Source organism: Acipenser ruthenus, chromosome 4 (genome assembly GCF_902713425.1).
Source record: "Acipenser ruthenus chromosome 4, fAciRut3.2 maternal haplotype, whole genome shotgun sequence".
Taxonomy (NCBI): Eukaryota; Metazoa; Chordata; class Actinopteri; order Acipenseriformes; family Acipenseridae; genus Acipenser; species Acipenser ruthenus.
In genome coordinates this window covers 14,169,423-14,179,901 of record NC_081192.1, presented here as the reverse complement: position 1 = coordinate 14,179,901, position 10,479 = coordinate 14,169,423, and positions in this window count along the sequence as shown.

Below are 10,479 nucleotides of genomic sequence, written 5' to 3'. Positions count from 1 at the left end.
TACCTTACACATTCTCTATTAAATGTCATTTGCCATGTGTCATTTGCCAAGGAGGCTGTGTGGTCCAGTGGTTAAAGAAAAAAGCTTGTGACCAGGAGGTCCCCGGTTCAAATCCCACCTTAGCCACTGACTCATTGTGTGACGCTGAGCAAGTCACTTAACCTCCTTGTGCTCAGTCTTTCAGGTGAGACGTAGTTGTAAGTGACTCTGCAGCTGATGCATAGTTCACACACCCTAGTCTCTGTAAGTCGCCTTGGATAAAGGCGTCTGCTAAATAAACAAATAATAATAATAATGTGTCAGCCCAGTTCTGAATGTTGTCTAGATCATTTTGAATGACCTTTGTTGCTGCATCAGTGTTTGCTGCTCCTCCTATTTTTGTGTCGTCGGCAAATTTAACGAGTTTGCTTACTATACCAGAATCTAAGTCATTAATGTAGATTAGGAATAGCAGAGGACCTAATACTGATCCCTGTGGTACACCACTGGTTACCTCGCTCCATTTTAAGGCTTCTCCTCTAATCAGTACTTTCTGTTTTCTACTTGTTAACCACTCCCTATGTGCATGCATTTCCTTGAATCCCTACTGCGTTCAGTTTGAGAATTAATCTTTTATGCGGGACTTTGTCAAAAGCTTTCTGGAAATCTAAATAAACCATGTCATATACTTTGCAATTATCCATTGTCGATGTTGCATCCTCAAAAAAATCAAGCAGGTTAGTTAGACACAATCTCCCTTTCCTAAAACCATGCTGACTGTCTCCCAGGATACTGTTACCATACAGGTAATTTTCCATTTTGGATCTTATTATAGTTTCCATGAGTTTACATATAATAGAAGTGAGGCTTATTGGTCTGTAGTTACCTGGTTCGGTTTTGTTTCCCTTTTTGTGGATCGGTATTACATTTGCAATTCTCCAGTCTGTCGGTACAACCCCTGTGTCAAGAGATTGTTGCATGATCTTGGTTAGTGGTTTGTAAATAACTTATTTTATTTCTTTGAGTATTGTTGGGAGGATCTCATCCGGCACAGGGGATTTGTTTATTTTAAGAGCTCCTAGTCCCTTTAGTATCTCCACTTCGCTATTCGGGGAAGTGTCTTTGAGTTTTCTGTACTGCCATTTGGCCTCTCCTTAGCCCCCTGCACGTTCTCAAAGTGTGTGGATGCCATTCTGGTTCCCTTGCGGCTGCAAGGGATCAGGGTACTGAACTACCTGAACAACTGGTTGATCTGTTCCCAGTCGCAGGAAGGAGCAGTGACCCACACGGTGATCGTGATGAAGCATCTGTCGAGGCTGGGTCTCACCCTCAACGTTGCCAAGACCAGTGCAAAGTACGGTTTACTTGGGACTCCAGCTGGACTCCCTTGCAATGCGAGTCTACCTGTCAGTTGTTGAAGCTAACACCCTGGGATCCTTCAAGAAGCTGCTTGATGAGATTCTGGGATCAATAAGCTACTAACAACCAAACGAGCAAGATGGGCTGAATGGCCTCCTCTCGTTTGTAAACTTTCTTATGTTCTTATGTTCTTATGTCAGACGACAGAGTAGCCGCTATACAAAACTGTCTTTCCTAGTTCCAACAAGGATCAACAGTCTGGTGTTGTGCCAAAGGTTGCTGGGTCTGATGGCCGCAACCGCATCAGCCCTCCAGCTGGGGTTACTCTATATGTGCCCGCTTCAAGCATGGCTCAATACCTTCCGGCTACACCCCAAGCACGACAAACACTGTCGGCTGGCCATGTCCCGCGCATGTTGGGAAGCCCTACGCTGGTGGAGGAAAAACTCACCTGCATAAAGGTGTATAATGATAGGGGCAATCCACAGCCGTCAGGTAGTGATGACAGACGCGTCCAACTTCGGTTGGGGAGCAGTCTGGGCAGGCAGAGTCCACGGCACCTGGTCGGGCCGCTGGACATCCATCCACATAAAATGCACTGGAACTGCAGGGGAGACATGTCCTGGTCCACACAGACAACATGTTGGTAGTGGCGTATGTCAACTGCCAGGGAGGACTTCGGTCCCCGGGATTACATTGCATTGCTTTCCGGCTATTGACGTGGTCAAAAAAGAACCTACTATCCCTCCAGGAGTAGTGAATTGGGTGGCGGACCTCCTCTCGAGAGGGTCCTCACCTGTCAGAATGGCGGCTCCACCCTCAAGTGGTGGAACGCATTTGGGAGCAGTTTGAAAGGACTCACTGCCCTCTATGGTTCTACCTCCACTGCTGCAGCCATATCTGTACCTGGCAGCCATATCTGCTTGCCATATCCCTATTGACTCAGTGTCCCCAGGTGTCCATTTCCTGATGATCCGTTTTTTAAAGGGCACTCAGCGGTTGCGTCCACCTAGGAGGGACGCACTGCCCAAATGGAGTCTAGACCATGTCCTAGAAGCTCTCATTAAGGCCCCGTTTGAGGCCATTCAGTCCATAGAGTTGAAACACCTCTCTATGAAGACACAGGCTCTGTCAGTGCACAACTCCTGTATACGCGCCTGGGACAAAGGAAAGAGAGTATTGTTGTGCACAAACCCTGCATTCCTCCCTAAGGTGGTTACAGCTTTCCACTTAAATCAGTCAGTGGAGCTGGAGGCTTTCCATCCCCCTCCATTTTCTTTGGAGGAGGATCAGAGACTAAACTACCTCTGCCTGGTTCGGGCATTGAGATGCTATGTTGACAGAACAAGAACTCTGTGTCAGTCTGACCAACTCTTCATCTGCCATGGGACCCTGGGTCAAGCCCTCTCAAAGCAGTGGCTGTCTCACTGGATTGTGGACACAGTTTCGACTGCATGTACAAATGTCGGCCTACCCCTACCTGGGCGGGTGGCCGCGCACATCCTACAAGAGGAGTGGCTACATCGTGGGCCCTCTTTAGAGGAGCCTCACTATCCGACATGTACTGCGGCTAGCTGGGCTGTCCCGCATACTTTCACCAGGTTCTACCGACTTAATGTGGTAGATCCCTCTATACCTTCATTAGGCACAAGGGTCTTTGAGGTTGCACACTCACACCGCTAACTCTGGGTTTGCAGTTTCGAGACGTCCCTCGTCTGCTGTCTCCACTCACGTTCCCTAGCGACGGCTTTGGTATACTTCCCAAAAGTATTGTTGGTGGTCGTCTTTGAATTGAAAGTGAACGTTGGGTTACGGATGTTCCCTAACAAAGTTAGGTACTGCTTTTAGAATTGTTGTACTGAATTGTTGTACTGCTTTTAGAATGAAACACTCACCTATAGGTACCAAAACCGACTCTGTGTTACTGAATAAGAACGTTTACTGGTCCAGAGCTTATCTATTCTTGAAAAATGAGTATAATTTAGAGTTTTGTTATGCAGTTAAATAAACTGTTAATGCAAAAGCTTTACTTTTACAGCTGATTATTAGTTGTCAACATTGAAAATGGTCAAACTCCTTAAATTAGGTCTTTCAAAATTGTTACTTTGTATAAAAAAAAACTGTATTAACCCTGTATTTACAACATCAGATTGAGGTAAGCAGAGATTGTATATGATTTTTGCAGCTGAGGTTTTATAAAATGAATATTATGTAAAATGGGCATACATGTAAAAGGTTTGATGAGTAACATTTAAAAAACAATGTTTGTTAACTAGCCTCATGTGTGATGTATCAAGTTGATCCATCTGATCAAATGACAAGTTGTAAGAAGTAATTTCTAAATTTCTTTATCTAGTCAAGTTCAGATTTGCTTCTGATGGTGTTCTAAAATGGCTCAGAATGCATCTGAGAGAATGAACAACCCCAGAGCTTCGGGGCGTCTAGGATGTCAGTCATAATGGTAATTGGCCACTTTCACCCACGTAAGGGATGCCCACATTGAATATTGTAATATATAATATGTGTTGGATTATGGCTCTCAAGATAAAAAAAAAAAAAAAGTATTGTTCAGCAAGTTTACATACCCCATTTATCATTAATGTGTATTTAATACTTCTGTCATTTTGATTTATAGGTTCTCAGGCAACTATAAATATGGAGGCAAACTGAAAAACTTGTTTGCTTTGGACATCAGCATATATTCACAAGAAAACTAATCCTGTTGAAAGGGATGCCCTGTAGTGGCCATACTGATATTTTGATCCTGGCGTCAAATGTTCGAAAAAGAAATCTCGTAAAAATTGGAGAACTGAAAGTTCTATAGTGACTGTAAGAAAGAGTAATTACATTGTAGTTAGAAGCAGAGGCATCACTTCAAGACAAAGTATGTATCATTGATACGTCCAAAGGTTAAAATAATGGCAGGTGTTAGAACAGTGCGGCAGTGAAGCAATGATTTTTTACTATATAACACTTTTGGACAACAAAAAAAGCTTTGTACCAAATACATTTTGCAATCTGCAAAAGTAATTACCTCATGTCTTTGTGCAGAGTTCTGTACACAACCATTCAAATAATTCATAATTTTGCCAAACATTGTACCCAAGTATCAGCCAGCAAAAAAAGAATGCATGAACATGGTCAAGCAAAAACATTACCGTGTGAGCAAAGGTGGAACTAGTAAGCTACACTGCCATATGTATTAGATAAAGCATTCAAAATGTAAAAAGAAGTAACTATATTTTTTTAGGATGGGGTAATCAATGGCCATTAACAAGGGACAGAAACTCACATAACTGATTCAACATATTTTCTTCTTTGCAGAATGCAGAACGTATCACATGTAAATAGTCCTGGCAGTATTAAAATTATATTGTAATATACAGATTCAGACAACAGGGCTTTGTCACATGTACTCAGAAACATTATAAATGAGATTCCTAGTCTGTTAAAGACACTACAAACAGGTCGGTGGGAGATCACACCTAAATAACACAAATATAAGTTTGATCATTCTCATTTATTCTTTTCAGTTGTCACAGATCAGCAATGGAAAGTGGGAAGGTTCACCAGTGACTATATACCGTCCCCTCAATCTAACTGCACAGCATGTTGCCTGCAAGCATGGATCGACCACAGCTGAGCAACTGTGTAACTCAGTCATTACAGAGGGTGTGGTGCAGATGGAAAAACTGAATTTCACAAGTGAATTGTAATCACAGCCAGTAGGATTACGCTTTGGTGAGTTTTTATTTAAAGGCTCTGTTTTCTCCTGGTAGAACTGGGTCCAACTAGAAATGTTTATCTGTCTAGAGGGGGGAAGGGGAGTGACCTTTTCGATTAGTGTTGAGTAGGAGGGTTTAAATCGATTCATTGTGAGTGTTGATCAATTCAAAAAAAAAATCAATGATTGATGAATCTGTCTACCCACATTGTGTAGCAAAAAGCAGTGCATGAGAAAGAATTCTAGAAATACAGTGGCAAACTGGTTACAGGGAGTCAGAGATATACCCAACATTTTACCAAAGAAAGGAAAAAAGACTGCAACTTGCAAGATTTGCTCTTCAGTGCTTTCCTTTCACGGCAGTACTAAGAGTAAATCTTATCATCCGAGTCGCAAGCAAGTTGATTTTTCTTTTATAGTCCAAGTCTTAATTATGGCATATTCAGCTAACTAAACTAAACTAAAATAAAATGGCATGCAACTCAATATATTACTTGTTAGTTTAAGGTTTATACTAAAATCGGCCCTATTCAGCACAGTATTGGTTGTACAATGCTCCCTCGCTATAAGGCTCTTGGTTATAACACGCCTCGGATATAACGCTCCTACAGCATGTCCCTATACTAGTGATTCATGCAATATTTCTACAGTAACTACAGTACCGGTGTTGTTCAAACTGTAAACAACTTTTCAGTCTAACTTCCGTTTCTGTCTCTCCCTTTTGATACAGTATCTGAACTGAAGAAAAGCTGCGCTGGCACTTTATAACACAGACATCTTATTCAGCATTAGTGTTATAACTAAATAAACATTAGGCCTATTACTTGGTTATCTTTCTAATGTATTTCCTTTTTTTGCTGCAAGAGGAGCTGCGGCTTTCTCCGGGAGACGAGACACTTCAGCCCCGCTCCTGCAGCCGAACCTGGAGCAAGCCTATTCCCTTTTCCCATCACATGACCCGCTCTCCTTCTCGCACTTGATTTGTCTATCGCTTCAAACTGAACTCCCGACCACCGTTTAGCCAGGTTATTTATAGTTTAAAAACCGCTAATTAAAATGATTCATGAGTGGGAATGTTACTGATCAAATTCATTGCTTATACGAAACACACAGGGGACCAGCTGCAGAATGTAGATGTGCGAACCATGTGTTGTGCCAAATACTGTCATCAGAAGAATAGTGGGCGCTTTCACTGAGCTCATTCTGCGCAGATTCTGTGCAGAATCTGACCAATTTAGCCAATGGGTGCATTCACAGAGATCGTTCTTAGAAGATCATTGGCTAAATTGGTCAGAATCTGCACAGAATGATCTCCGTGAACGCACCCAGAGTCTCATTTCTAGTCAGAACACATGCGCAGTCATGCAAATTCATTTGTGCATGGCTAGAATATTTTTTCTCCATCTCTGCCACGTCACATTTCATTTTGAATCAGTACATGAAAATGGAAGAACAGGTTTTAGAAAACATTTACATTTTTTTAACTGAGGGTAATTACTCTAATAATTGTTGCAAAAATCAACAAAGAAGTTTAAGAAGATATGCTGACAAGTTCTCTTGCCAAGACAAACTGCCAAGACTATTGTCTTCCTAAATCCTGGAGTGTTGTTTGAATGTTATACGTCTGGATATCACTGTTCTGCACTTTAAATAAAGAAATTGCAGTTTATGCACTTCACCTGCTGTTGTGGACTCAGTCTTTCAAAGGCTCGTTTTTTCAAAGTTTAGTAACAGTTAATAATTAAAAAACTGTCCGGAAACGACTGTGGTAATAATAATACAATTTTAAAAAATAGTTCACACACAGTTTAAACCTAACTTTGTCAAAAGGGAGTTCAACATACATACAGAATAATTAATAAAATAAATAATGAACTTCCATGTCGTTCTGGTTCTTTTAGACACTACAAACAAACAGCACATTTGTCATTTGGAATAAAAATGCAGTTATAAAACATTTTTCGAACAGTCTGTCAAACTCACTTTTTTGCCATTCGTAAATTGGAGCAGGTTAAACTGCATATTAACAGAAATCAACCATTAAATAAATGGCACAGTATGAAAATCCTCTTCATTGAAAAATCTTGATCCCTACCGAAAGTTGAGTAATATATATATATATATATATATATATATATATATATATATATTTATATATACACAGTACTGTGCAAAAGTTTTAGGCAGGTGTGAAAAAATGCTGTAAAGTAAGAATGCTTTCAAAAATAGACATGTTAATAGTTTATATTTATCAATTAACAAAATGCAAAGTGAGTGAACAGAAGAAAAATCTACATCAAATCAATATTTGGTGTGATCACCCTTTGCCTTCAAAACAGCATCAATTCTTCTAGATACACTTGCACACAGTTTTTGAAGGAACTCGGCAGGTAGGTTGGCCCAAACATCTTGGAGAACTAACCACAGTTCTTCTGTGGATTTAGGCAGCCTCAGTTGCTTCTCTCTCTTCATGTAATCCCAGACAGACTCGATGATGTTGAGATCAGGGCTCTGTGGGGGCCATACCATCACTTCCAGGACTCCTTGTTCTTCTTTACGCTGAAGATAGTTCTTAATGACTTTCGCTGTATGTTTGGGGTCGTTGTCATGCTGCAGAATAAATTTGGGGCCAATCAGATGCCTCCCTGATGGTATTGCATGATGGATAAGTATCTGCCTGTACTTCTCAGCATTGAGGAGACCATTAATTCTGACCAAATCCCCAACTCCATTTGCAGAAATGCAGCCCCAAACTTGCAAGGAACCTCCACCATGCTTCACTGTTGCCTGCAGACACTCATTCGTGTACCGCTCTCCAGCCCTTCGGCGAACAAACTGCCTTCTGCTACAGCCAAATATTTCAAATTTTGACACATCAGTCCAGAGCACCTGCTGCCATTTTTCTGCACCCCAGTTCCTGTGTTTTCGTGCATAGTTGAGTCGCTTGGCCTTGTTTCCACGTCGGAGGTATGGCTTTTTGGCCGCAAGTCTTCCATGAAGGCCACTTCTGACCAGACTTCTCCGGACAGTAGATGGGTGTACCAGGGTCCCACTGTTTTCTGCCAATTCTGAGCTGATGGCACTTCTGGACATCTTCCGATTGTGAAGGGAAGTAAGCATGATGTGTCTTTCATCTGCTGCAGTAAGTTTCCTTGGCCGACCACTGCGTCTACAGTCCTCAACGTTGCCCGTTTCTTTGTGCTTCTTCAAAAGAGCTTGGACAGCACATCTGGACGCCCCTGTCTGCCTTGAAATTTCTGCCTGGGAGAGACCTTGCTGATGCAGTAGAACTACCTTGTGTCTTGTTGCTGTGCTCAGTCTTGCCATGGTGTATGACTTTTGACAGTAAACTGTCTTCAGCAACCTCACCTTGTTAGCTGAGTTTGGCTGTTCCTCACCCAGTTTTATTCCTCCTACACAGCTGTTTCTGTTTCAGTTAATGATTGTGTTTCAACCTACATATTGAATTGATGATCATTAGCACCTGTTTGGTATAATTGTTTAATCATACACCTGACTATATGCCTACAAAATCCCTGACTTTGTGCAAGTGTACCTAGAAGAATTGATGCTGTTTTGAAGGCAAAGGGTGGTCACACCAAATATGGATTTGATTTAGATTTTTCTTCTGTTCACTCACTTTGCATTTCGTTAATTGATAAATATAATCTATTAACATGTCTATTTTTGAAAGCATTCTTACTTTACAGCATTTTTTCACACCTGCCTAAAACTTTTGCACAGTACTGTATGTATATATATATATATATATATATATATATATATACACTTACTTAAAGAGAATTGCCCATAGCTCATTCAAAATGTAATTGCTCTGTCACTATTTCACAAAACCCAACAAAGTAGGTTTCCCTAGAGTTAATTACTTCAGTTAGTAAAAGTCACAAGGGGACTGGGCAGTTACATATTAACCTAGTTGTTCCACATGATGGAAGCAGCACAGTATGTTAAGGAGTGTAAGTTTAGTTGAGAACAAAATGACCTCCCTAATCCCCAGTTGGTGGTTGCAACTTGGAAAGCATATTTCTTAGCTCCTGTGAGAACCATGCTGAAACTGCTTCTCAAGGGACAATAATCAAGAAGAGAAGCATTGAGAACAATAAACAATGCTGTGGTAAACAAAAGGATAGCTGCAAAGCCACAATGACTAAGCATATCAACATTGTTAAAAGCTGGGTTTGCTTTGCATGCAAATATTACATCACTTTTGTTTGGGAATAAATGAACCAGAGGCGAAGTAATGTAGAAAACACAGCACTTTCACATGTGCAGGGATAGCAGTCCCTAGATCAACTCTGAGGTCTACCTCATACTTCAATTCAGCTATTAAGTCTAGGAGGACGTGCTGAGGGAGACGATAATGCTTTAGCACCGCATCCTTCGGAATCCCCAAAAAAAATGTCTCAGGGATTGAATATGCGGGGTCTTCTTCGTCTTGCCCTTCTCCAAACATGTTCCTGTGCCTCAACAAGAGCCAGGTGTTGCCGCATCAGGAAGTGTACCACAGCATCCTGAAGCCAATGACAGGTCTCTGTAGGTGTATGCTTTTATACAGCTTAGTTACTCACTTCTACAATGGTTTGCACCTGTAAGAGGTGTAAAGATTTTGGAGGGTCAGCAATTGCCCAAGTGCAAGGCATCGCATTACATTACATTATGTTTGCGCTTGCTTTGTATCCAGATCCAGCCCAATTCCATTCTTTTTTCTTCATTTGAATGCATTTCAATATCATTTTAATGGATTAATGATGGTAAAGTGCAAATTTCATAGCAGGTGCAGAACACCAGGTGAACACCATTCTTTACATACGCAGCATTTTTAGTGGCCAGTAAAATCAGACTTTACAGCTGCTAAACACGTTTTACAGGAGGGTTTGCATCCGCAAATCACTTTGCGTGTATCCTTACATTACTCCTATACTGTTGATATTATATTTAAAAACTACTGGTGTACGATACTAAGATTTTTCAAGTCTTTCACTTGTTTGCCCCCATTCTACACAACTATTGAGTACCAATAAATAACAATTTGACACTGATTTAATATAAAACCTGTTTAAAGCATATTAAACCAACTAAAGCCACTCTTTATTTGCAATTATTTGTATTACCTTTCTTTTATAAAATCTTTTTTCAATTTGCTAATTTCCATAGACATGTGTCTCACAATGTGCACAAATTGAATTGCGAGATTACAGTCCTGGCCAAGATCCAACCTCTGATTAAACTCAAACAAATACATCTCCCAAAATACAACACTGGCAGAGTGATTATGCTTTAAGGTAGGTCACGTGTATATGACTAAATCAGTGATATTTTCTAGTTTTGTAACATGTTTTATGTCAGTATAGGGCACCATCTGCACTATTTTTTATTAGTGAAAGAAATACAAACAG